The 27,729-nt window shown below is 43.0% G+C and overlaps 1 long non-coding RNA gene across 1 annotated transcript in view; it reads left to right on the forward strand.

Annotated features, from left to right (window-relative positions):
• Window positions 1-24,859, forward strand: part of LOC128343523 (uncharacterized) — a 38,881-nt gene extending 14,022 nt beyond the window's left edge. The window contains exons 2-4 of the long non-coding RNA XR_008315578.1: window positions 11,916-12,002; window positions 22,479-22,798; window positions 24,627-24,859. This is a non-coding gene — a long non-coding RNA (uncharacterized LOC128343523). The remainder of the gene's footprint in view (window positions 1-11,915; window positions 12,003-22,478; window positions 22,799-24,626) is intronic.
• The last annotated feature ends 2,870 nt before the right edge of the window (window positions 24,860-27,729 follow it).

Consider the following 27,729-nt stretch of genomic DNA (forward strand, 5'->3'; position numbering starts at 1 on the left):
TCCAGGCGACCCAGAAGGATACCATGGTCGATGGTATCGAACGCCACCGAGAGATCCAAGAGGACCAACAGAGTCACACTCCCTCTGTCGATTCCCCGGTAAAGGTCATCCATCAGGCTGACCAAGGCTGTCTCAACCCCATAGCCTGTTCTAAAGCCAGTTTGGAATGGGTCTAGATAATCAGATTCCTCCAAAATTGCCTGGAGCTGGTTAGCCACCACCCTCTTTAAGGGATGAGTTAGATCTTCCTGTGCTGGATGGGGTTACACTCCCCCAGAAGGAACAGGTACGCAGCTTGGGAGTGCTCTTGGATCCAGGCCTCACCATGGTATCTCAGGTGGAGGCTATGGCCAGGAGTGCTTTCTATCAGCTTCGGCTGATTCGACAGCTGTGTCTATTCCTTGAAGAGAAAGATCTCAAAACAGTGGTGCATCAGCTGGTAACCTCCAGGCTTGACTACTGCAATGCACTCTCCGTGGGGCTGCCTTTGTACGTAGTTCAGAAACTGCAGTTAATCCAAAATGTGGCAGCCAGATTGGTCTCTGGGGTAACCTGGAGAGACCATATTATGCCTGTCTTAAAACAGCTGCACTGGCTGCCAATCTGTTTCCGGGCAAAATACAAAGCGCTGGTTATTACCTTTAAAGCCCTGAATGGCTTGGGTCCAGGTTACCTTGGAGAGCGCCTTCTTCAGTATGATCCCCATCACTCGTTGAGGTCATCTGGAGAGGTCCGTTTCCAGTTGCCACTGGTACGTCTGGTGGCGACTCGGAACTGGGCCTCTTCTGCAGCTGCTCCTGGTCTACGGAATGCACTCCCGGCAGATATCCGCAGTTTAGGTTCACTGTCGGCCTTTAAGAGAGCCCTAAAAAACTATTTATTTGGCCTGGCCTTCCAAGGCTTATAAAGTGTTGATGTTTTTAAAAGTATTTTAATTGGTTTTAAATAATTTTAATCATTTTTGAATTGTTTTTATATTGTTTTAGCATTGTTTTAATTGTGGGTTTTATGTCTTTTTAAAAGTTATTGTACACTGCCCAGAGCTTCTGGATGGGGCAGTTTATAAATGTAATAAACAAACAAACAAACAAACAATAAATAAATAACACCAAATTGGAGGTGAATGAGCCAGAGGTTCTATTTTGTGGTCATCAGTATGCATGGAACCAGAGTTTCGTCATAAAAGCAAGATTTTTGAGCTGAAACCGTGTAATCTGAACCTGAGGTTTGTAGTTACTTTTGCTGCTCCAACCTGAGGTTTGAAGGTGGCATTGTGTCGTCCAGATTCTGCCACCACCATAACTTGGGTTTTGTGTTGTGGCTGCTGCCAAAACCATAGAGAGGGCAGCTGAGATCAGCCCAGAAATGTGCCAGCTCTGTGACTACCATGCTTCATGCTGGCAACCTCTCCGAGCACTTGTCTCGCCCCTGCTGTTTTCTCATTCCTCCAGCCATTGCCCAGCAATATGTTTGATTGTTCAAATTCAGTTTGATTGTTCAAATTCAAACCGAACCAGCCATTAGGTTCAAGCTGCAGGTTTGAATTTGAACCAAATGGGGGGGGTGGGTCGATTTGAACCAGTCTGAACTGGTTTGAACCTCGCAAAGTGGGTGGGGTGGTAGTTGGCACCCATGGGTGCCTACCACCCAACCCCCAAAGCAATTGGACACTTGTATGGTTTTTAAGAATTTTTGAAATTTTATTTTATTTTTTCTCATAGGATATAATGGGACTCAAACCAGTCCATTATACCCTATTGTGGAGCACTCATGGGTGTGAAATATCACCCAAACCCCGAAGCAATCGGACACTCCTACGATTTTTTATTGAATTTTTGAACTATTTTTAATTATTTTTCTCATCGGGTATAATGGGACTTGAGCCAGCCCATTATCCCCTCTCGTGGAGCACCTAGGGGCACAAAAGTGGGGTGAGTGGTAGGCACCAAACCCCAAGTCAATCGGATACTCCTCCAATTATTGGTGAATTTTAAAATTATTTTTGAATTCCCCATAGGGAATAATGAGGATTCCAGAAAATGTATAGTTTCATGTCTGTGGGGGGGAGGGGTGGCCTAGAGCAAAGTGTGGTGGGTGGTAGTGCCCAAGGGGGTCAAGGAAGCTACCAGAATTATTTCAAAGGAATTGGGCAAAGGGTTGATTTTTAAGTGATTTTTGAAGTTTATGCATCTTTAAGGTTTTTCTCCATAGGGAAGAATGGAGGTTTCAGCATCTGCTGTATACTGTAAGTTTCATTTATATAGTCACTTCTAGGCTGTCAGATTTGGGAGTGTGTGTGTGTGTGTGTGTGTGTGTGTGTGTGTGTGTGCCACCCTTTATACACCCTTGCACAGGCATGGTGCATAGGCATACTCAAAGGCTGTGCCTATGTGTCTCTTCTCACATATTCTGGAGCCCTCTCCCTCCCTGGCTCCCCACTTCTCTCTCTATCTCTCCACACTCTCTTTCCCCCATATCAATCATTCCCCACCTTGAAAGCTTCCTTGGTTAACTGCTTATTTCAAAATCATTATTAATGAATTTGCTCAGGGATTTTGGAATTCAATTAGCCTCTTTTGAACCGCTCTTACCATGTTTGACTAGAGAAACAGCAAATCCCTCCATGGCTTGTTTGCTTTCCTCCCTCCCTTTTTATTACCTCCATGGAAGTGCAAAAATATAACAAGGGGAGGGAGGGGGCAGCAGCAGCTCTCCTGATCCAGCTTGGTGCTGCCTCTCAGGAGATGAGTTACAAGGATCCCTGAAGCAAGAGCTTTTGGCCTTGGAGGTGACTAGGCAGAATGTGTGGCTTTCAACAGGAGGCTCAAAAACCTCGTTCATATGTGCACCATGCAAGTGTATGTGGTGCAAACACATCACATCTAGCTTAGGGTCTGCTGCACCAGCAGTGCAACTGTGCTCTACAGATCTCATGGTGAGACATGACTTAGTTACTTCCTAGTACCTGGATTACTGTAATGCACTCTCCATGGGCTTTCCTTTGAAACTCCAGCCAGTCACATCCAGCCAAGTTAGAGTACTAGAATGTTGTACCCATGTTGCTGAGAGGAGCAGATACTGGGACTATGTGTCTCCCTTGCTGTAATAACTGCATTGGCTCTATTAGGGGATCCAGGGCCCCGGGGCAGCTTGATGTTATATGGACCTTGGCTAGACATCATCCCCAAGAACCACACAGATACACTGGGTTCCTTCAAGGTCATTACTGATTGAGTTACAACCTCACCAAGCCACCAGGTTCATTATGGAAGATCCCTTGAGGGGAAAGGGGGTGGGATTGACTGTTCCTTCACGACTGACCTTTTCTTCCTCCAATTTCCATTTTGAGAGGGGCACCCTCCAATCTGTGCTCTGGGCATAATCCCATCACAAGGTACCTCACAGAGAGCATGGAATCTCCTGTTGTAGTTCTTCTGTGGGACTTTCCAGCCATGGTAACTCTCAGGGCCATAGCCTATAAAGGAATGTGGGACCACTTCTTCTAGCCCCACCTTCTCTTTTCTGAAAGTGGTGCTTCTGGGATCCTAGGACCTGCTTGACTTTGGTTCCCTGGCACAGCACGGCATGGAAAGCAGTGGCCACTGCACCTTTGCAGAGCTCACAGTCTCCCCATCCATTTCTGGGCAACCTTTAAAGCACCGGTATTGTCCTTTAAAGCCCTAAGTGTTTTGGTAGAGGCTATCTAAAGGTCTCCTTCCAGATGAACCTGCTTGGGGGTTAAGATCTGCTGGTGGGATCTGGAGGAGAGCCTCTCTCTATGCCAGGTCAAACACTTTCCGTTTTGTCAGACTTTTAACATCCCTGCTGTCTGACTGCTTTCACTAGTACTGCTGAAAGGTTGTTTTTACTGCCTATTTCAATAGTGCTGAAATGATGTTTCATCTGCTGCTTTTACTTAACGATGCCTTAGTTACTGATTGGATTTATTGCATCTTATTGTATTTTTATGCCTTGTTGTTAGCCGCCTTGACTATTTTTATGTAAAGTGGCAGGGTGAGATACAAATGCTTATAACAGAAAAAATACTAAATTGTACAGGAGACTGCAAAGAAAATGACTTGGCACTGAACTGAACAAAGACAGATCAGATATCAAAGTGAGAGGGAGTGAGATCAGCTGTAAACTGGCAGGCCTACATAAGGGAATACCCAGAACAGTATAGCCTCTTCTACAAAGTACTGTAAAGCAGAAATGGGTATCTGAAGACAAGCAGTGCATATGTACCAGACAGCCACAGCCAATCAGGGCTTCTACTAACCCCATCACTGTATATGTTTTCAAAGGTGCAGTGTGTGTGTGTGTGTGTGTGTGTGTGTGAGAGAGAGAGAGAGAGAGAGAGAGAGAGAGAGAGAGAGAGAGAGAGAGAGTGTCAAACATGCTGCAGAAAAGTGTGAATTAGCCCTTAGGCACTTTGGATAGACATACAGTCCTCCCTTCCCATCTTTATTATTTATTTTATTTCCTTTTTATTTACCAAATTGATATGCCACCCTTCATCATAATAAAAGGGCAGTGTACAAAAATAAAATACAAAAATACAATCATAAAACAACTTCGTTTGAAATAGGAATGTGCCCGAACCAGTTTGACACCTCCTTAGGGAAGCACTGAAGTGGTTCAGAAGGGCAGGGGTCAGTGCCTTTAAAAAGCAGGTAAGCAGGACCTTCCCTGCTCCTCTGCTGCCCCACTGCTTTTCCGGGCATGGCACTTGCTCTTCAAAAGGCCACACGTAGCTGCAGTGCTGCTCCCACCATGTGTGTCCCAATGCCACGCACAGGCTGCTGGGAGCAGCACTGCAGCTACGTGCAGCCTTTTGAACAGCAAGCACTGTGTCCGGAAAAGCAGTGTGGCAACGGAGGAGCAGGGAAGGTCCTGCTTACCTGCTTTTTAAAGGAAGCGACTCCCACCCGGCCCCTGGCTGCACATCCTTAGTTTGAAACCAGAAGCAGAACTCAAGTCAAAGCAGCAGCATTAGAAAGCAGTAAAATGCAGCTGAACCGAGTCCCCCCCCCCCCGCCCCTTGATTCTCTTCTCATAACAACCCTTTCAGGTAGGATAGGTTAAGAGAGAATGACTGGCCCAGTCACTGAGGCTGTGTGAGGATTTGAACCTGGGTCACCCTGGGCTTAGTCCAACACTCTAACTGCTATGCAGCACTGGCATTGAAGTGAGCCTTCAGTACTGAGGACAGCATAAGGTTGTGCCTCAGACACACTCTGCCTCCACACAGAGGCAAACCACAGTGGCTATGACTGCTGGCTCTGGAGCTAGTTGCATTGGTTCTGAATTGTGGAGGAATCGCACACTTTTTCACACGTTTTGAATTCTAAAATTAAACAGTACCTGTGGTTTGCCATATGTGTAACTTATAATTACTATATTTACAGCAACAGTTAGGAGACCACATTAGTGGAGCACGAGGGATGTGACAGCTGTAGCCCAAGCCTGCGCTTGGTTGTGTGATGACTTGGTGGTTCCCTTTTTTCATCTGTTCCCCCAGACAAAGGCATCTGTCATGCAGACTCACTTGCAAAAACAATGCACACCTTTCCTAGTGGGTTGCTGCTGATTGCTCTTGACATGGGTGTTTAGACTTAATTTGGGATGGAAGGAGAGCAGGAAGTGTGTTTCCCAAGTCTGGTGAATTTACATTACAGAAATCTGCTATGCAGTGTGGTTTCAGAACAATGGAAGGAATTCTTAAGAAGCAGAAAGGGTAAAAATCCCTTCTGCTTAAAACCTTTTCATATTGTTGCTAATGATACTACCATCTTGCTTACCCCTTTTCCTAATTCAGGCCTGCTCAACTTCAGCCTTCCTGAAGATGTTGGTTTACAAGTCCCATAATCCTTGGCTATTGGCCACTGTGGCTGTGGATTATGGGAGTTGTAGTCCAAAACCAGCTGGGGCGGCCAAAGTTGAACAGGCCTGACCTAAGTGCTTCTCATATAAAAGGTCAGTTCACACGATTGTAAATGGCAGGTGGGGAAGCCGCCTACTCTAATTTGGGAGCTGTGTGTGCTCTCTTGCCAATTGTCTATCAGTTATAACCAAGGTTGAAGGTGTCATTCATGACCGTATGATAAGCAGCAGCTGGGTTGGAGGACTCCCTCCTACCTAGTGGCTGTCCCTAGCTGCTGCTGAATGAGGCATGAGGGAAATCCCTCCAACCCAGCTGCTGCTGAGCACACGATCATGGATAGTGCTTCCAGCCTTGGTTTCAACTGACAGACGATTGGCAAACAGGAGCATGCAGAACTTCCAAATTAGGGTAGGAGGCTTCTCCCACCCTAACTATGATCATGTGAACTGCCCTATAATCTTGGTAATCCTTGCAACAATCCTATAAGGGATGCAAGTATCATTTTAATAATCCCCATATACCAATAGGAGGGTGGAGCTGGGCTGAGGTGGATGGCTTTTACCCAGTGAGATAGTGGCCCGAGGAAGACACACACACTGAGCTCCTTCTCAGGATCACAATCAGAGTAGGAGCCAGGGTAGGAGAGCCATGTGTGCTTGTGATTGACAATTATGTGTTTGCAAGGATCAAGGTAGGAGGAGGGGAGTGTGATTGTGTGGGAGTCAGGAGCTGTGTAGGACGAGTGCAGCAAAACCAGTATTTTACTGAGGGTGGATGAAAAGCTGTCCTACCCAGCTCCCATAAGATCACTCTGCTACTTTGATCTTTGCCAATATCTGACTACTGGTATCGCATGGCTCTTCCACTCCGGTTGGGCCTCCCTCCTACCCTGTTTAGGTTGGTGAGAACGGTCCTACTCTCTCACTCTGTAGTTATGGGAGATTCTGACTTGTCAAATCCTTCTCAACATCTTGACTAGTTAATCATGGCTAAGCACCACCGAAATCAATGGGACACATCAGAAATAACTTAAGTCCTGTTCATTTCAATGGGATGTAGAAATGACTAAGTTAGTATGTGTAGCAGGAATGTGAATCTGAAAGCAATCTATTTTACTGAGGTTTGCAGGGAGAAACTTGTAAGTTCTTTGTGACCCAAATCCATCCAATCTGTATTTCAGCTCTGATTGTGGTACTCAAGTGATCCTCTTCCCATCAAAAATCAAAACCATTAACAGAATAAGCCTGGCTTGCCCCAAGAGGGGCAATGAGGTGGATTTCATACTTAAATGCTTTCAGATATTTGGGTGTCAAGAGCTGTACAATCAAGGAAAGCACTGTTAATTGTTCCATCTAATTTTGTTGAGTGGCAGTATGCCAGAGTGCCTATGTGTCCCTGGTGAGTTCTTCAAATGGCACAATGTTTATTCGGAGATTTGCCTGGGACATGCAAATTGCTTCAGAATTCTACGTCCCAATCTCTGTGCTGCAAATCCATGTTAGGTATATTTTATGCATCATTCCCTTTTTCCTGCACTGCTTCCATATTTTAATTTATGCAGTCCTCTTTCTACCTTCTTTCCATTTCTCAATAGCCATTCAGATTCAAAAGCCAGAAAGTAGGTAGTTGTGGTTGCCATTATTATTTTATGACATTTTTGGATTATTATTCATGTGGAAGTTTATGAGTCACTGATGTTTTCACTTCCTGCTTTAACTAGAATGTAGACTGCACTAGGATAAGCAGGAGGAAGGAGGCGGGTCTGTTCTCAACCAGAGATTTCCCTGGCAACATTGGTTATTTTCTTTCTATGTTTTTACCTTAAGTCAGGGCTGATTTGAGATGCATAAAATGCATCTCTGACATGTGTTTGTACTAAAAACATTTTGAAAACTCTGGGTGCAGGGTGGGTTAATCATTATGTTAAATAAGTTATGAGTATGGTCTTGACCAAACTGGGAATTCTACTGTTATGTAATTTCGTATGGGTTCAACAGTTCAAAGGCAGCCTATAAACATGGCTCCTGTGCATCTTTTAAAAACTCCAGGAGCTGAGGATATGATGACCTTTTCCTCACTGCACAAAGCAGAGTCTACCCTCATATTTAGGGATGGAGTTATTATAGTTCAGCTGAAGGACACCTGCTTTGCATGTAGAAAGTCCTGGGTCCAATCCCTGACATCTCCAGTTAGGGTAAGAAAGACCCCTGCCTGAAATGGGTCTAATGCATGTAGACAATACATTGACCAATCGTCTGACTTAGTATGAGGCAACTTTCTATGCTATACTATTTCCCTCTGTAGGAAATGTTAGACTTAATGGTAGCCTTTGAAAGTTGCCTATCTTACAGAAAATTTCGGAACAAGACAAAAATGGTGCTGAATGCTATTAATGTCTGCTGTGCCAAAACATATGGTCCTGAAGCAGGTACTGTGCTGAAACATGGATCTGCATAAATTCCCTCTATCTAATATGCTGGCCCTGCAAACGTGCCATGGAATTATACTGAACATTGTAATGGTTTGAATAGGGACACATTTCCCCACTACAAATATGGGTATGGATAGTGTGCTCATGTATCCTCCTAATGGCGCAGCGGGGAAGTCACTTGCCTAGGGAGCAAGAGGTTGATGGTTTGAATCTCTGCTGGTATGTTTCCAGACTATGGGAAGCACCTATATTAGGCAGCAGCGATATAGGAAGATGCTGAAAGGCATCGTCTCATACTGCATGGGAGATGGCAATGGGAAACTCCTCCTGTATTCTCCCAAAGAAAACCACATGGCTCTGTGGTCGCCAGGAGTCAACACCAACTTGATGGCACAAATTTATTTTACTTTACTTTGCACATAAATAGGATGTTGTGTAGATCATTTTGAGCACTTCCATTATAGATTTGGGAAGGCCGGGTAGAACATTTCGTATAAATAACAGATAGATGTAACATAGAACATGCAATGAATGCTTTCCATTTATTTATTAATTTATTGCTTATCTGTAGAACTGCGCCTTCCCAGATTCCCAAAGTAGAGAACAAAGGGCCAGAACAAGAGACACCTTCCCCCTCCCAACGCAGCCCATTCCATTAAAAGTGGGGGGGGAGGTGCCAGGGGCATATCTAGGGGTAGGGCAGGCAGGGCACGTGACCCGGGCGCCACTTGAAGGGGGGCGCAATTTAAAAAAAAATTTTTTTTTAAAAAAAGGCCACCAAAAACAAAATGGCCACCGCACATGCTCAAATGGCCTCTGTGAGGCCCTAGACCATTTCAGGCCTTGCAGAGGCCATTTGAGCATGTGCAGTGGCCATTTTGTTTTCAGTGGTCATTTAAAAAAAAAACACAATTATTTTAAAAAATGGCCACTGCACATGCTCAAATGGTCCCTGTGAGGCCCTAGAGGCCTGCAGAGAAAGGGGTAACCTTTGCTGACTCCCCCCCACCCATGGCCTATAGGAGCGCCCCAAAGGGGCTAAAGGTAAAAAATATTTTTAAAATTTAATATGTCACTGTACACATATTCAGTTTAGCACTATGTACAGAGAATCATGGCTTGTGAATACTGAGCTGAAGCTTATGATCTAGGATTGTATTGATTTGTTCTTACTTTGCTTCTTGTGATAAGTGTGTATGTATGTATTGGTTTATTTCGGCCCAAGGCCAGCATAAATACAGGAAAAAGAAGGCAAACAACAACAACAACTTGTGATAAGTGAGTTAAATGTGATGTCTTAATAATATGGCTATTAATGGTGAGTTTGTCTTTGAATCAGTGTGAAATCCTTAGTATTAAGGCCCACTGGGAGTTTCTTGCTCTCTTGCTCTCATTTTAACTGTCTTTCTGAAATACTAGAATATATTCCAAGCAGTGACACTGTTTACTCTGCATATCCTTTAATTATTTTCAGAGTATCTGGCAAAAGTCAAATTCTCCATTTACTTTTAAAATTTATGTAATAGTGATGCTACAATGCATAGTAGAGAATTAGACAGGCACTTCTGTTTAATTTTCCAAGTACACCTCCACATAGTATTTGGGTATTTCATGAGCCCCAGCATACTGAAATTTGTAGTTTTCCAGCATTTTTGGGTCTGGCTACATCCCCTGCTAAATAGTTTTTGAAATTTTAAAAGATTAACGAGCTTGACTTGTATTTTCGAGCTGATATTATGGTAAAGTTATCTGAAAGATGGGTGTCAGATATTTGGACAGGGGGCGCAATTTCAGTGCTTGCCCTAGGCGCTATTTTCCCTAGATACGCCTCTGGGAGGTGCACCAAGAGCATGTGACATCCTGACATTTTTCCTGGAAGTCTTGATGTCCGCCTGGACTTTCTTTATTGAATGTCCCTTTATTGAATGAGGTGGTGGTTCATCCTCTGGACATCTGGGACAGGCAGGCTCCTGGCGAGTTCCCCTTCTTAATAATGTGGGCCAGTTCAGGAGAGGAATAGTCCAAGCTGGCTAATTGAAAACTGAGTTTTAAAAGCCGTTCAAGTCATTCACACCTCAAGCACTCACACGCACAGTTCTCACAAGCAGCAGCTTGGGGTTTTTTTTTTTAGGGAGGAAGGATCTATTACATAAACTGCAACCATATAGCCCTTGGCCTGTCCTCGAATAAGACCAGAGAAGCTGACAACAGGTTATACAGTACAATCGGTTTTGATGGGAAAACATCATGGTTATGTGATATTATCCTGTAATAATTATGTGATGTGTAAATGTTATGTAAAATATGTCATTTGGCCCTTGCATGCTTGATTGTTGTTGTTGTTGTTAAAAATCAGCCATAGAGATCTCAGTCAGGACTGAGACCATAGCAAGTGTGGAGGGAATTCCAATTCCTGATTTCACTCAAGACCCCCTGTGCTCACCCTGGGAGGGAAGCTCCCACTGGCACCCATGAGAGCTTTCCTCCTGAGACAATAGCACCCACAAGAGGTGGTGGTGGTGATCCAGACAGATATCATAGTGGAGATAAAAGTTTAAGTCCCCCTCCATCACCACCACAGTTTTATCTGAATCAGAGACCCCCACTGATGATTTTTCATGATAAAAACAAACAAGTAAAGGCCAAAAGATGTGTTTAATATCATATGTCATTTAGCTCCTAACATGCCCAAAGGGGTGACACTTGAGACACAGGGGATCAGTCATATAATCACATAGCAACACATTTTATTTTGAATTGTCTGTGATCAGATATTTTCACCACACCTAGTACTTTAGCTGGAAACATTACAAGAAATTTTCACTTTGTGTTGATGTTTTCACATTAACGTTGACTATATATCTTCACCCAAAGATATGGAAGCAAAAACCATGGAAAGGAACAGACGATGCAAATTAACATGCCACAGCAGATAGAAGTAGGTGACCTGCAGTGCTGACATGACCATAGAGAAGATTAGCCTAATAACACCCCACCACACACTCACATAGACAAACTCTTCAGAATTTACGGTTGCCTAATCCTGTATTTGACAAAGGTTATTCTATGGGTGAGATATCAGTTTCAGTCAGAGATGACCCAAGTTTCTTCAGAGTGCTGAGATAAAAGCAACCTTTTGTGGCTGGAGTTTGGGGGTCCATTTGCTTCCACCGGGAGGCACAATTTCTGTGGATTTTTCAAGCTTTTTCAGGGGTACTTCTCTATGGAGGAGAAAAATGCTGAATTGAACATGGCCCTGGACCTTTATTTCTGTCTCTCTTTGAGAGTGAAAATTGTGTTATGATTTCCCCCCGTAGTGCCAGGAAAGAGAATCCAAATGCAAGGATACAAGGTTAGTATCACTTGTATCGTGCTATCCCAAGGGTGCCTGAGTTATGCTATAAAACACAAAGCAGTACACCACAGATACAGAGTATTGATTTTGTTAATACATTACGTTTGTTATCGGGCGAAGGACAAATGGTTTGTTCTAAATAATTAATATTATGATCTAGAGCATGGGGAGAGGCGGAAATTTTCTTTGACCCTCCTACTGTTATTTTGTCTTTTTCTGCTGACTTGCTTTTTCTTCGTTTCTAGTGAGAAATGGTTTAACAGCACATGTGAGAAGAGGAAGAAGAAGACTGTGCAATAAAAATAACTGGGCAGAGCAGCATTTGGATAAAGGTAAGAAAGAATGGGGAACTTCCTGCATGCAAAGCATCATTACATTACTACACTAAGGCCACTAGTGGCCTTAGTGTAGTAATATAATGATGCTTTGTATGCAGGAAGTTCCCCATTCAGTCCCTAGGATCTTTGGTCAAAAGGAATAGGCAGCAGGTGGTGGGAAAGATCCCTGCCTAAGACCCTGAAAGGCCACAAGCAGTCAGAGTAGAAAATACTGAGCTAGATGAATGAGTGGTCTGATTCTAAGGTAGATGCACAAGTCAAAAGATCCATAGAGGGTACTGGGACGCAGGGGCGTATCTATAGGGGGCAGGGGGGGCACGTGCCCCGGGCGCCACTTGAAGGGGGGGGCGCAATTTCTTAAAATTAAATAATTTTTTTAAAATGGCCACCAAAAACAAAATGGCCACTGGGCATGCTCAAATGGCCTCTGTGAGGCCCTAGGGCATGCCACGCCTTGCAGAGGCCATTTGAGCATGCACAGTGGCCATTTTGTTTTCAGCGGCCATTTTTTTAAAAAAATATTTTTAAAAATGACCACCGCACATGCTCAAATTGTGCCTGTGAGGCCCTAGAGACCAGTGGGAGGAGGGGGGAACTTTGCAGACCCCCCACAGCCTTTAAGATGTCCCCCGAAGGGGCTACAGGTAATTTTTTAAAAAAAAATAATATAATATGTCACTGTACACATATTCAGATTGGCACTATGTACAGAGAATAAGGGCTTGTGAATACTGAGCTGAAGTTTATGAGCTAAGATTGTATCCATTTGCTCTTACTTTGCTTCTTGTGATAAGTGAGTTAAATGTGATGTCTTAATAATATGACTATTAATGGTCAGTTTGTCTTTGAATCAATGTGAAATCCTTAGTATTAAGGCCCACTGGGAGTTTCTTGCTCTTTCTCTCATTTTTACTGTCTTTCTGAAATACTAGAATATATTCCAAACAGTGACACAGTTTACTCTGCATATCATTTAATTATTTTCAGAGTATCTGGCAAAAGTCAAATTCTCCATTTATTTTTAAAACTTATGTAATCGTGATGCTACAATGCATAGCAGAGAATTAGACAGGCACTTCTTTTAGTTTTTCCAAGTACAACTCCGCATAATATTTGGGGATTTCATGAGCCCCAGCATACTGAAATTTGTCGTTTTCCAGCATTTTAACCTGAGCTATCCAAACAAATTAATGATAGCCCCACAATTTGGATAGTTTTTAAAAATAAATCTGAAGTGGTAGATAGGAGCTTGACCACATGTATGATATTGGTAATTTTTGTAACTTTTTACATTTTTAAAATAAAAGTTTTCTGAAACATGTGTGTCAGTCAGATGTATGTTGGGGGGGTGCGGCGGGGGGGGGGGGACAATTTCAGTGCTTGCCCTGGGCGCCGTTTTCCCTAGTTACGCCACTGCTGGGACGTAAATTTGGGACCAGGACCCACTAGATCATAATTTCAGACAGAGGAAATGCTATGGAATACAGGTAAATGATTTGCTGTATGATTTATTATACTCCTGGATTTATTGTTTGCTTATTTTAGAAAGAGTATAACTTGCCTTTCCATCCCAAAATGGGACCCTCAAAGTGCTAAACATGAAATAAAACAACTAATGCAATGCAATGCAATAATAAGCCCAATTAAAACAACTACTACTCCTCTATGGCAGCAGCAGAGTTAACATCCAGAAGAGATCAAATCAGATTTGCTCCGGACTTGTAGTTTTAGTGCAAATCTGGAATTGCAGAATCTGTACCAAAACAACGAAGGTGAAGGCGCACTGCTTGTGCACTGGGTTTTGTGTGTGCTTCCGAATGTGGGCTTTGCCATGCCCTGAAATGTGGTTTCAGTTGTGGGAGTAATTCAGACTAAAAGGAATGACATTGTTCATGGACAATAGGCCTGTAGAGAATGGAAATGGGGTAATGAAAACTCCTCTGCCCGTCATTTAAGATCTGTGTTATATTTAGTTATCATTTCATTTATGTCTTTTCTTTATTAAAAAGGATTTTTGTACCACTCAATATGGAGACTCTCAAGGAGGCTCACAATAGACTGCAATGGTCTCTACATGACCATAAAAAGAACCACCACTAAACATATCGAAATACTATAAAACAAACACAGCAAGCGTTGGGGGGTGGGCATCCAAAGGAAAAAAGAACAATCAGAATCCCTCATTAGGGATTCAGGAGTACAAATTCAGACACTGGGCTGGTCAGGGCTGCCAGAATAAAAAGGGTTTCAACATAGACCAGAATGTCAGCAGAGAGGGGGCTAATTGGATCTCCCAAAGGAATGGAAAAGACCAGGGACATAGTACTAAGGTTGGAGAGGCCCTGGGACCATGAGTGAAGATGGGCCACAGCCCCCCACCTTCTTCTTCAGAAAGCAAACCTGTCACCAATCCAATGGGCCCCTCTCCCTCAAGAGAATCCAGGGACATTTGTGACCCTGGGTTCCATTGTAGCTACACTCCTGGCCCTGTCTTGTGTTTCCACCACAGTGTTTCAGAAATTGGCAGGATATGCAGCAGGGCCTTTCTCAATTGTCTCAGGGAATGGGCAAGTCCATATGGGCCTGTCTGACCCCTTAAATGTGCTTCCATGAGCTGTCCCATTCAACTATGATTTTACTAGCATGTTGCAAAGCAGCATCCTATATGATGCTCTTTTAAAGATATTTTGGGTTGGTTTTTTAAAAATTCTTTTTATAAAATACATCATTCAGAGGAAGGAAAGGAAGATCATTCATACCCCACATAATTAGAGTGCTTTGCAATTCTATAGTACCTCCTGTCCAAGGATCTCAAGTAAGAGATAGCATTTCATGACTGGAAACCATCATCAGTAATTATGTTATGTGCTTGTGGAAAGTATGAGCACCTACCTGAGGAGAGCGGCAAAATTTTACTCCTTGCTGAGTTCTCCTTCTCTCCTCCAGTCCGTTTGTGTGCGTCAAAACCTTGGGCTTTGTGAAAAGTTGTTAAATAAGCTCCCAGGCAAAATAAAGGATCAAAAGGGATCTAATTAGCTGCAGTCTGCTTATGAATTGTGGATGTTCACCTAGTTTTATAAATTGACACTTTTAACATTAAAACTCAAAGCAAAAAATGATGTAATTATTCCCCCCCTCTTTTCTCCTTAGGTTTAATATCTTTATTGAAAATTGAGTACTTCTGTTGCATCTCAAGATGCTTTATGCAATGCAATCTGTAGTGCATCGTTTTTCATGTTGAATTGTAATATGGTTTAAATGATAAGGACCTGATTCAGAAAGCTTTTCCCTCCACTGGTATTCTGACAAGAAAGCTCACAGCCCAGTAATTACCCTGAAGATTATCTACAATTTGATTCTTTGTGCTACTGTTCACTATTTGGAGGGGGAGAAGGTGGGATTTTTAGCTTGACATAAGGATTTTCTGAACCACTGGATTTATTAATATTTTCATTTCTGTAGCACTTTAAATGGCACAGTGCTATAGAAGCCTGGTCTTATACATCATTCAAAACAATCGTGTAACAGTAAATCACTGTTGTCCTATTTCACAGATGGAGAATTGAGGCTCAAAGCATGTGACTTGCCCACGGCCATACAATGAAGCAGTCACAGAAGTAGAGTTTCAATGACTTGGACTCATAGGTCCAAGCCCAACTCTCTATACATGGCATTAAATGTGGATGTTTTCTTTTTGGCAAATTGAAGCCAGCATTTTAATGAATTTATAACAGATTATCTATGTCCTCTCTTGTTTGAGTGAATTCCTTTTCAGAAGAAAAGCACATGGCAAAGCAATGGATGACCTAATACCATGTAGTTAAAAGGAGGGGAAAGAACATAGTTTCAGAGATTTGCCCCATTTGTTTGTTTGTTAGACTTGTTGTGTATTTCATTTGCTGTTCTCTGATCATTTGCCTGCACTGTGTCCAATGAATTGTCATGGATTAAATCTTCCCTGATGGCTGAATTTGGCACTGGTACCGTGGGCAGCCAGCAGTGCAGTGAGTGACAAAAGATGTCACATCATTTTAATCCTGGTCAAGGGCAGTAGATGATGATTATGGTTTTAGCCTGGAGTAGTAATTCCACTGGAGCAACAGCTATTCTGATGTCCCCCCCACCTCTTCCTGTGCACAGTAATTGATTATAGATATTGTAGAGCCTTCCCTAGCACTGCATTAATGCGGATGTGACTGGGAAAGGTTTGCTTCCTAACTAGCTTTACAGCCATTCAATGGTAGTAATTACATTGGCGGCTAACAATTCAATTGAATATCCAGTTGACTATGTGGGGGAAATCCCATAGCTCAGAGCTAGAACACATGTGTTGCATGCAAAAAGCTTGAGGTTCATTTAAAGGGCCTTAGGGCTGGGGAAGGCATCTGCTGAGAAAGACATTGCAGAACCACGTCCAGTCACAGTAAACAGTACTAGGCTAGATGGTCAACAGCTTGCCACAGTGTAAGGCAGCTTTGTAAGTTCATATATGAGCAGCTGTATGTGCCTGCTCTGAAGGTAAGCATGCATTTATTGCCCATGCAACATTTTACTACAACCCTGTACAACAACCCTGTAAGAGAAGTAAATATTATTATCCCCATATTGCAGCTGAGGCTGAGAAGTTACTTACTTGCCTAAGGCCACCTAGTCAGTTCATGGCAGATGAAAGATCTAAACTAGGGAAGTCTGGATGCCGAGATATCTCCTAGCCACTGGAGCCATTCACATGACCTACCGGACGGGCAGGCAGGTGGGAGAAGGCTTCACAAACCTTGGGACCATTCACACGACGTAATAGGTGGGCGGGCCGGTGGGGAGGAAGGCTTTGCAAACCTTGCCTTACCCCCAGATGATCATCCTGTGCTTGGTGGGAACATTGAGCATGCTCCCACACGATCCACGGTGCTTCATGCAGTGTGGAGCAGGGCAGTTTGCTCTGAGTCCAGGACTCGTTATCCCAGCCTCCGGGTATCCCACAGTGCATTGTGTGCCAAGTGCAGTGCATTGGGGGATTCCTCCAGGGGATGGGTGCTCTAGGCCCCCGTCTCTGTGTCAGCACAAACAGCAAGTAGCCTGTACTGATACATGATCCCCGCAGCCAGGTCAACAGCACATTTGCGCCCTTAACCTCAGCGAAGAGCCAGGCTTTGTCATTGGGTTTGGTGCTGTGCCACTGCTGGGATTCGCCCGGATCCTGGCAGTTCTCATGGACAATCAAGCCTAGGCTTGGCTGACTAAGCTTGGGCTTGGCTGCTTGTGTGAACAGCCTCACTATGTTACACCAGCTCTCAACATGAAGTCATTCCGTGAACTTCATGGCTGGGCAGGTATTTGAATTTGCACCTCCCCTGTCCAAGAATAGTCCAATGGTCTATTTGATATATCATGCTGGCTTTCCTGGTTTGCACATATTTTTAGTTTGACACTAAAACACAGAACTGGGAGTAGAATAAGTTCCTATGCAGATGCATGCTTGCTCCTGGAAGATAAAGCAAAGTTATCACATAAAGAAGATCACTTATTACTATGAGCCTCTTGTGAATTGAATGGCTTTCCCCCTGTCAATTATTACCTTGGCTTTTCAAGAGTTCTGAAAAGTATGAGAACATCTTAAGGCTATTTTGAAGTGATAGTAATCAGACAGAAGTCCAGAGAAGCAATTGAGTGATATTCCAGTAGATGACCAGACTTTTCTCTAGAAAATACCTGCTTAATGACCCAAACTTAATTACACTGGGCATGATTCAGTCAATATTAAGCAATTTTAATTGCTACTGCTTTCAGTGGGAGGGTTAAGCACATGTTTTACATGAGCAAAGTCATACTTAAGTCAGTTAATGAATTTCAGAGACAGCAACAGCCATGATCTCTGAGAAACATTTTAAACCATGCAAATTGTAGTAATGGAAATCTGTGAACTATAGGCTTACACCTTACATTATATGAACACCTCAGGATAATCAAAATAGGATCTCAGGGCCATCCCACACTATCAGCTTTTTGAGACCATCAGTTGTTTCCAATTTGTTGTGCACCATCCAGATGACTTGCCTTGAAGATCCACTTTTTGTTGGAGGGATATCACATTTCCCCAGCCCTGGATGCACTACAGTTTTCATCTGGGAAAATGCAATTCTATCCCCAGACAATTCAGCCATTGCTACTGTGATGGCCCACCCTGTGTGGGCCAATTATAATGTGATGAATGGTAGTTTGCTGGAATATTGCACTAAACATAAAATATTATTTGGGCACACTTTTTGAATTGTATGGGAAGGCCTTCAGAACCAGTCCTGGCAACATGCAAGACAGTAGAAACTGAGGCAATAGCATTATCCCAGTCCCATGAGTTCACCGCAAGTGCATAACCTTCTCCTCCTCATGGTGTGAGGTCTCTGAATACCCCTCTTCCTTCCTGTATGCTCACAGCTGGGCTAACTAGATCTGAAGTGAATTGTCACCACCGGTGCAACTGACTATATGTGTGGTGAGAGAAAAACAAGAGGTTTCCAGGGCTGCTTGTAGCACAGGAGACTAAATCTCTTGTAACACATTCATATTCTCCCTGTTGAGAGACATCTTGCTCAGTGCAGGGGAGGGAGAAGTATTACCACAGCTTGGGAGGATTGTCTTCAGGTTGGCATTACTTACCAACTTACACGTGAGCAGCAGAAAAGGACACAGGTTTTGCAGCATGAAAAGGAGCTCATTGTGCCTTGGTCACTGAGCATGACCAGCCTCCAGGGTAACTCTCTGGGGGTGCAGGTGGAGAGGAGGTAAGGAAGAGAATATGTTCTTGTCAGCAGAACTACAGGGTTACTATTTAATGAAACAGATGGGCAGGTAGAATGTTAAGTAGCAATTACACATCATAAGTGAGTGACTTGTCCTCTAAGTCCTGCTGCAGGGGTGTGTGTGTAGAACTCATATCAACTGATTCATTCTCTCTCTCTCTCTCTCTCTCTCTCTCTTACACACACACACACACACACACTCTCTCTCTCTCTCTCTCTCTCTCTCCTACCTTACTGACTGGGGTATCAAAATCGAAAATGGTTAAGCTATTTCCATAGCAGATAGAAAACTAAAATTTGGTACACAAATAGTCCAGGACAATTAGTTTACTAATTTAAAAAAAAGAAAACCGACCCACCTGAACATGGAACATCCTTGCATATATCAGATGAAATGGATAATCATGGCAAACGTTGCAGCAAATAGCAAGCGAGTCAAGGAACATTTGCAACAGAATGCAGGCATGTGGAAGTTCTTCTTTTGTGCACTGATTCAGGCTTGAATTGTGAGACAGGATGAAGGCATGAAGTTCTCCCTTCACACATTTTAGCACTCCTTAGACTAAAAGAAGGTTTTTCAGTGGCAGCCAAGAACATATCTATAATTGCAGAAATGTAAGCTGTCTGTATTAGTAGAAATAGAGGGATGACTCTTACCAATAGCACAATTCTCCTTCACTTATATAACTTTTGTCTTTGGGTAATGGGAATTTTGTAACCCGTCCTGTAAACAAAACTCTTCATTCCCTTTGACCCACTTAGCCACTCCTTTGTCCTGGGTTGTTCATACTTTGTGCCAAAATCTTCTAATTCTTCCTCAAAGAAGCACCAATTCTGCACTGGGAATTGTAGTGCTTAAAATAAATTGTGCTAATAAATGACTGTATGTTCAAACGTGCATTTTTGCATTAAATTATTCATTATAAACGCTTGATTCTAAAGGCACTTCCAGACGTTCTCCATATAGCATCAGCTAGTTTTTGCTTTTTCATTTGCAGTCTCATGCAGAATTCCAACAATCCTTCCACCCAGCAGTAGCTATCGTGTGCTTTGGGAATACAATAGACTGGCCCTCCCCCTTTCATTATTATTGTTTAGAATGTTTATATCCTGCTTTTCAACTTCTCAAAGCTGTTTATATAGCAAAAGGAATGTGGATAGTTCCGTGTGTGAAAGCACTACTCAGTAGGATTGACTTCCAAGTAGACATGCAAAAAAATGAGCTGTAAGAATATGTTGCTGCTGTGTTATAGAATCTTGCTCTTAAAAATGAAATCTGGCCTTCCCAGAAATTCAGTTTCTATATCAGACAGAGAATTCAATGGAAAATTCTGCACACATGGAAGATAAACTGTCCAACTTCTTTATTTCTCTTTCCTCTGTTCTTCTCCCCTCCCTCCATTTCATACTCTGTTCTTCTCCGCCCCCTCCACTTCATACTCCACTTCATACACTTCCATTTCATACTCTGCTCTACCCATTTATATGGCAAGTGCCAGGTGCTTACCAACGTTGTCTTCCTCCTACTACTGTGGTTCCCTTTGCTTTAATTTTGTTTTCTTCTGTTGTTCCTTTCATTGACTGATCATGTCATCACTATTTCATAATTTTGAATTATCTTGTAAGACAAGACATCTTGCATGGTAGCATTTTGAACCTTTGTGGACTTGGGATACCCATGAGTTCCCTACTGGCAGGATTTAAATGTGCATGGAAATTTCAGAGCAAGAGCACTTTACTTGAGTTTTATTTGCCAGTCTCAACACTCTCAAATGTGTCTGTCTGTCCAGACATATTGAGGATTTGCTATGAACAGTCCGTATTTTGGGAAGCAAGCTGGTGTGACTGCACCTGTCATAAAACATCTTCCACCATTATGTGGACAGTTTCTCCTCATCACCTCCAGTATTGCCCTAATGAAGACTGTGGACTGTGGCAAATTGTGGCACCAAACAAAGACCTGTAAGGAAAGATAGATATGGAATTGGATTTCATGAGAGCAGAGATAGAAGCTTGAATGGAAATGGAATGGGTGGCAGGAGGTCTATGATAGAGGTCTATAAAATCATGCATGGTGTGGAGAAAGTGGAGAGAGAGAAATTCTTCTCCTTCTCACATAACACTAGAACCAGGGGTCATCCCATGAAATTGATTGCCCGGAAACCTAGGACCAACCATCAGAAGTACTTTTCCACACAACACATAATCAACTTGTGGAATTCTCTGCCACAAGATGTGGTGACAGCCAACAACCTGAATGGTGTTAAGAGGGGTTTGGATAACTTCATGGAGGAGAGGTCTATCAACGGCTACTAGTCGGAGGGCTGTGGGCCACCTCCAGCCTCAAAGGCAGGATGCCTCTGAGTACCAGTTGCAGGGAGTAACAGCAGGAGAGAGGGCATGCCCACAACTCCTGCCTGTGGCTTCCAGTGGCATCTGGTGGGCCACTGTGTGAAACAGGATGCTGGAGTAGATGGGCCTTGGACCTGATCCAGCGGGGCTGTTCTCATGTTCTTATGAGAGAGGACAGGTGTAGAAGGAAGAGGGAAGGAACATAGCCAGGGTTGAGATGCAAAGAGATTTATAGGAAATTGATCTTTGAAACCCCTGCTAACTTGGCAAAGAGGCACCTTTTAACGTGGTGATTCTCTATATTGAGCAGGGGGAGAGTAACTGGCCCTATCCACCCCCAGCACAGTACCTCCAGTGACTGTTGCTGGTGTCTATCTTATGTTTCTTTTTAAAATGTGAGCCCTTTGTGGACAGGGATCCATCTTATTTATTTATTGTTTCTTTGTGTAAACTGCCATGAGCCATTTTTGGAAAGGCAGTATTGAGATCGATCGAATAAATAAATAAATAAATAAATAAATAAATAATAGTAATTGGTGCCCTAGGTGCAATTCCAAAGCAGAATTTATTGTGAAGAGCACCTCAACACCATAGGGGCCACAGAAATCACCAGCAGCCAATTACAAAAAGCAACTTTACTGGGAACAGCCTATATTCTGCGATGATATCTATAATAATAACAGCAACAACAGTGATAATAAAATCCAGCCATCCCAGGTCCTTTGGAAGGACTCGATGTCTGTATATAACAAACCAGTCAATAACACCTGTCTGACTTTGTAAATAAATAAATAAATAAAAATAATACAGAAATCACCATCCGCCAATTACAAAAAGCAACTTTACTGGGAACAGCCTATATTCTGCAATGATATCTATAATAATAACAGCAACAATATTGATAATAAAATTCAGCCATCCCAGGTACTTGGGAAGGACTCGATGCCTGGATAAAACAAACCAGTGAATAACACCTGACTGACTGTGTAAACAAAAAATAATCATAATAATCTGAAATGATGGGACTTAGAGAGATGGCCTTAGCCTGAAGACTGTCTAGTCCAACTTTCCAGTCCAAATGCAAGATATTTCATGCATTAAACCATAAAGCAGATTGCACACCAGCCCTATTACTAATAAACATCCTGAATACAGTGTCCCAGGTTGATATTTCTCTCCCTGCCAGGGGTAGGAATCTTAGTTCATAGGTATTCTCTCAGAATTGATTGTGGTTGTGTATCTTGCCAGAGATTCACAGTGATAGATGCCAATCTAGCATCACAAGTTCTTATAAGTAATGGTGTTCTTTTTATATACATAGGTCCATATCAGCATAGTCAGGAGCAAAGGTGGAAGCAGCAATGAGGTGAAACCCTTGAGGTGAAAGCCCAAGAAATGTCAGAAGAAACAAATGTACCACAAAGAGCAGGAGATCCAATGGCAAATAGGAAGGGCAAAGTACCAGAACAAACAGCTGAAGCCAGGCCAGAAACAGTGGAAAAGACATTGAAAGCACCAGAAACCACTGCAGCAGCAACAATGGATGCAGCAAGAGATATAAAATCTGAAATATTAGCTAGAGCAGCAGAGAAGGTGGCAAAAGCACAAAGCGCAATGGTGCTGAAATCAGCAAAATTAGAGGTAGTGTTTCCACCCATGTGTGAATTATGACAATTTCAGTGCTATCAGGGCTCTTTAGAGTAAGTTAATAAAGAGAGGTCCAGCCCTGAGGAGTTTAAATTTCAACAATGGAAGCAACAACCAAGTAAAAGGAGGAAATGGAGAGGCAAGGTTAACAAGGAACAAACATGAGCAACTGGAGTTACATTTACTTAGGCAAGTCCTAAGGAGCTACAAGGTTAGGCCAAGGGTTTCATGGAAAATATGCGGGGGCAGGGGTAGATTATAAAGAAGATAGAGAGGAGGTGGCACCATATAGGTGTTCATGACAGTAGTTTGAATGATTTGTGGTAAGAGAGAAAGACATTTGCATGGTTTATTTATTAATAAGGAGCCAGCGTGGTACAGTGGTAGTGGTATAGTGGTTAGAGTGCTGGACTGGGACCGGGGAGACCCAGGTTCAAAGCCCCATTCAACCATAATATTTGCTGTGTGACTCTGGGCCATTCACTTCTCTCTCAGCCTAACCTACTTCACAGGGTTGTTGTGAGGAGAAACTTAAGTATGTAGTACACCGCTCTGGGCTCCTTGGAGGAAGAGTGGTATATAAAATGTAAATAATAATAATAATAATAATAAATAAATATGTATATCCTGTTAAGAGAGCTTGGAGGGGAGATTTGTCTACCACAGCTGCAGCAGAAGTGCACAGGTAAGGAGGGCACTGCTCATTATTATTGTCTGGAAACATGGAGGTAAAGTTCTAAATAAAGTAGTTTATTTAGGAAATCCATCAGGGAGATAGATTAAGGCCTGCATTCCCTGCTGCTAGCTACATACAGGAAGTGGGGAAGGGAGAAGATGGAACTCTCTCTCTCTCTCTCTCTCTCTCTCTCTCTCTCTCTCTCTCTCTCTCTCTGAGGGAATAAAACCTGAGACTATCAGTCGAACAAAAGGGGAATCAGAGTAGAGAAAGCATGGTCAGAGAGGGAGTGCCCTTACTGGCTGTCTCTACCCCTAGTGCCCCTTAGAGGTTGCTGATGCTAATGGTCAATGCCATCAGGAGATGCATCTCCATTATATCCCATCCTTCCTCCAGGGAGCTCAGGGTAGTATACAAAGCTCTTCCTTTTGAGAGGCAGTGAGGCTATTCCCACGATTGATGGAAAGCGGGCTAAGGGAGCTTAGCCCACTTTCTGTCAATCGTGGGAACCACTGAGCTCGCAGGTGAGCCTGGTGCTCCCAAGGTGGCTAGCCCGCCTAGAACACCCTCCCCTTAAATGAGGTTAACAGAGCGAGTGCTCCATTAACCTCATCCCTTTGCTTGTGTGTCACCGCACCGTGTGGTGACATGAGTAGACCCCCAACTGGGAGACTGCAGCCAGCCTCCCAGGCTCAAAGGTCTCTCCAGGGTGCTCCATGCACTCGTATTATGCCTGTTTTCCCTGCAGAACCCCGTCAGGCACTTCGCACGTGTCGTGTGAAGCACCTCACTAGCCCAAGGTTACCTAGTGAGCTTCATGGCTGCCTGGAGAGTTGAACCTGAATCTCCCTGATCCTAATCCAACACTCTAACCACTACACTATACCAAGCCTCTGGTGTACAGAATGATGTATAGAAGAGCTTTGATGATGTAATAGATGATGTAATATAATGATGTATGATGTAATTAATTAATGATGTAATAGAAGAGCTATTATGCCAGTGGGATGTAAGGGTATATGTAAAGACCAAACATGTCCTCCCATATTTTACCCAACAAGAATATGTAGAAAAATTTTGATTTTCTAATGAAAAGTTCGGATGCTTTTATTGACAGTTCTGATAAATATGTTGCTGATTTTTCAGTTGAGGCACAGAAGAAGAAATGTAAACTTGAAGCAAAAAGATCTTGTTCCCCATGATCTGGAGGAAAATGAAGTAAATGAGACTGAAAGAAAATGAAGGAGGCATGCAGTTAGCAAGAAAATAGTATACTAGTGGCAACAAGGGTGATTGCTGTGTGTGACTGGGAAATTACATCTGGAACACTGCTTGTGTCTTCCTTGGGAAACAGTCAATAAAGATTTCCTGCATTCTGAGTTTTATTGTTTAAATGTTTGGAAGTCTGATACTGTAGTACCCTTTCCTGCATTTTTGAAAGAACAGCAAAAGAGTAGTGCTGGTGATGAAACAAGCATATATGATGGTAGCATGTTTCTGGACTGAGTCAATACATTGTGACTTTGGGCTCAGTCACACATGTATGTTAGGAACATAGGAAGCTGCCATATACGGAGGCAGACCATTGGTCGGTCTAGTTCAGTATTGTCTTCACAGATGTTCATCACTACGACATCAAGTGATGACTTGAATGTGTGAATGAACCTCTGCAGTTCTAACAACACAGATGAAACTTGGTATTATGTCACATTAATTCAAACACAATGCTTTTCAGCTGAACTGCTTCACACATTCAGCTGCCAGTCACTGTATATATACAGTAATTGTGTAGAACAATCAAGTGATGTACCTGCATATGTGAACCAGCCTCTTTTGTTGTAGGGATGAGCTGGGATCTGTGACTGTACTTTGTGTACATAAAACCAGTTACAATTCCTGACTTTCAGTAAGCTTGGTGCAAAATAGAAATAGAAATAGAACCTGTGATCGAAGACTATTTAATAGTCTAATTGAAATAGAAAAATAGAAATAGAACCTGTGATCAAAGATCTGAGAGGGTGGTGGCCTCTCAGCTCCAGACAGTCTTGGAAGAAACTGATTATCTAGACCAGGCCTGCTCAACTTAGGGCCCCCCATCTGTTTTTGGACTACAACTCCCATAATTCTCAGCCACAGCAGCCAATAGCCAGGGATTATGGGAACTGTAGGCCAACATCTGCAGGAGGGCCGAAGTTGAGCAGGCCTGATCTAGACCCATTTCAAACTGGTTTTCGGGCGGGCTGCGGGGTGGAGACTGCCTTGGTCGGCCTGATGGATGATCTCCAATTGGCAATTGACAGAGGAGGTGTGACTCTGTTGGTCCCTTTGGATCTCTTGGCGGCTTTCGATACTATTGACCATAGTATCCTTCTGGAACGTCAGAGAGTGTTGGGGGTGGGAGGCACTGTTTTACAGTGGTTCCGCTCCTACCTCTCGGACAGATTCCAGATGGTGTTGATTGGAGACTGTTGCTCTTCGAGATCTGAGCTTAAGTATGGCGTCCCTCAAGGCTCCATACTTTTTCCAATGCTTTTTAACATCTACATGAAACCGCTGGGAGAGATCATCAGGGGATTTGGAGCTGGGTGCTACCAGTACACTGATGACACCCAGATCTACTTCTCCATGTCAACTTCTTCAGGAGCTAGCATATCCTCAGTAAATGCCTGCCTGGAAGCAGTAATGGGCTGGATGAGGGAGAATAAACTGAAGCTGAATCCAGATAAGACGGAGGTACTTATTGTGTGGGGTCAGAACTCCAGAGACGATTTTGATCTACCTATTCTAGATGGGGTCACACTTCCCCAAAAGGAAAAGCTTTGCAGTCTGGGAGTACTTCTGGATCCACACCTCCCCCTGGTTTCTCAGTTTGAGGCAGTGGCCAGGAGTGCTTTCTATCAGCTCTGGCTGATATGCCAGCTGTGCCCGTTTCTCGAGATCAATGACCTCAAAACTGTGGTACATCTGTTGGTAACCTCCGGTCTGGACTTCTGTAATGCGCTCTACGTGGGCTGCCTTTGTATGTAGTCCAGAAACTTCAGCTGGTTCAGAAGGCGGCAGCCAGGTTGGTCTCTGGGTCATCTCGGAGAGACCATGTTACTCCTTTACTGAGGGAGTTACACTGGCTGCCAATAGGTTTCTGGACGAAATACAAAGTGCTAGTTATAACTTACAAAGCCCTAAACAACTTAGGCCCTGGGTATCTAAGAGAGCGTCTTCTTCATTACAAGCCCCACCGCCCATTGAGGTCATCTGAGGAGATCCGTCTCCAGTTACCGCTGGTGGCTACATAGAGATGGGCCTTCTCAGTTGCTGCCCCGAGATTGTGGAATGCGCTCCCTGCTGTGATACGATCCTCCCCATCTCTGGCAATTTTTAAAAAACACCTGAAAGCCCATCTCTTCACCCAAGCTTACTCAGCATCCTAAATTTTGAGGGTTTTATAATCTGGTTTATTTTATAATTTAAAACCTGATTGGGGCGGGTTGGGGTTTAATTACTGTAATGGTTTAATTGTTGTTTTAAAATGTTTTTAAATTGTTAGTTGTTATATTGTTTTTAATTTGTTTTAACTCTTTACTGTTTTAGTGGTTTGTTTTAACTGTAAACCGCCCTGAGCCATTTTAGAAGGGCAGTATATAAATCACATAAATAAATAAATAAAGTAAATAAGTAAGTAAGTAAGTAAGTAAGTAAATATAAATAATAGGTGATGTTTCTCTGACACAGAGAGAGTCTTTGCATGAGAAAATGCATGGAAATACTGCAGCATTTGAAGTCCCTTACAGAAATCATAGATTAGGCAGCCAGTACATGCAGCAGCTGTTCAAGCTATGTACCCCTTGCAAAACACACATACATACCCCATAACAATCTAAAGGAACAGTATGCCATCAAGTCGATTTTGACTCCTGGCACCCACAGAGCCCTGTGCTTTTCTTTGGTAGAATATAGGAGGTAGGTCTTCTGGAATGTGCTTCAAATGTTTCAGTGTAAACCTGAAGACAGATGACAGTTTTTAGAGAGGTCCAAGCAGTTTGAGAGAAGCTTCACTTCCTGTGTTGTACAACCATATTTCTTCTGTGCCACAGTCACTTCTGGTCAAACAGATTTTGCAGGTTTTTCAAACCTGCAAAAACCTGCAAAATCTATTTTCAAAAACCTGCAAAATCTATTTATTGGAGGCAACCGTGGGATGAGCATACACACTATGAGCAGGAATCCCTCTTTCAAATAATCACAGATTCTC

The sequence above is a fragment of the Hemicordylus capensis genome, chromosome 2 (assembly GCF_027244095.1).
Source record: "Hemicordylus capensis ecotype Gifberg chromosome 2, rHemCap1.1.pri, whole genome shotgun sequence".
Classification (NCBI taxonomy): Eukaryota; Metazoa; Chordata; class Lepidosauria; order Squamata; family Cordylidae; genus Hemicordylus; species Hemicordylus capensis.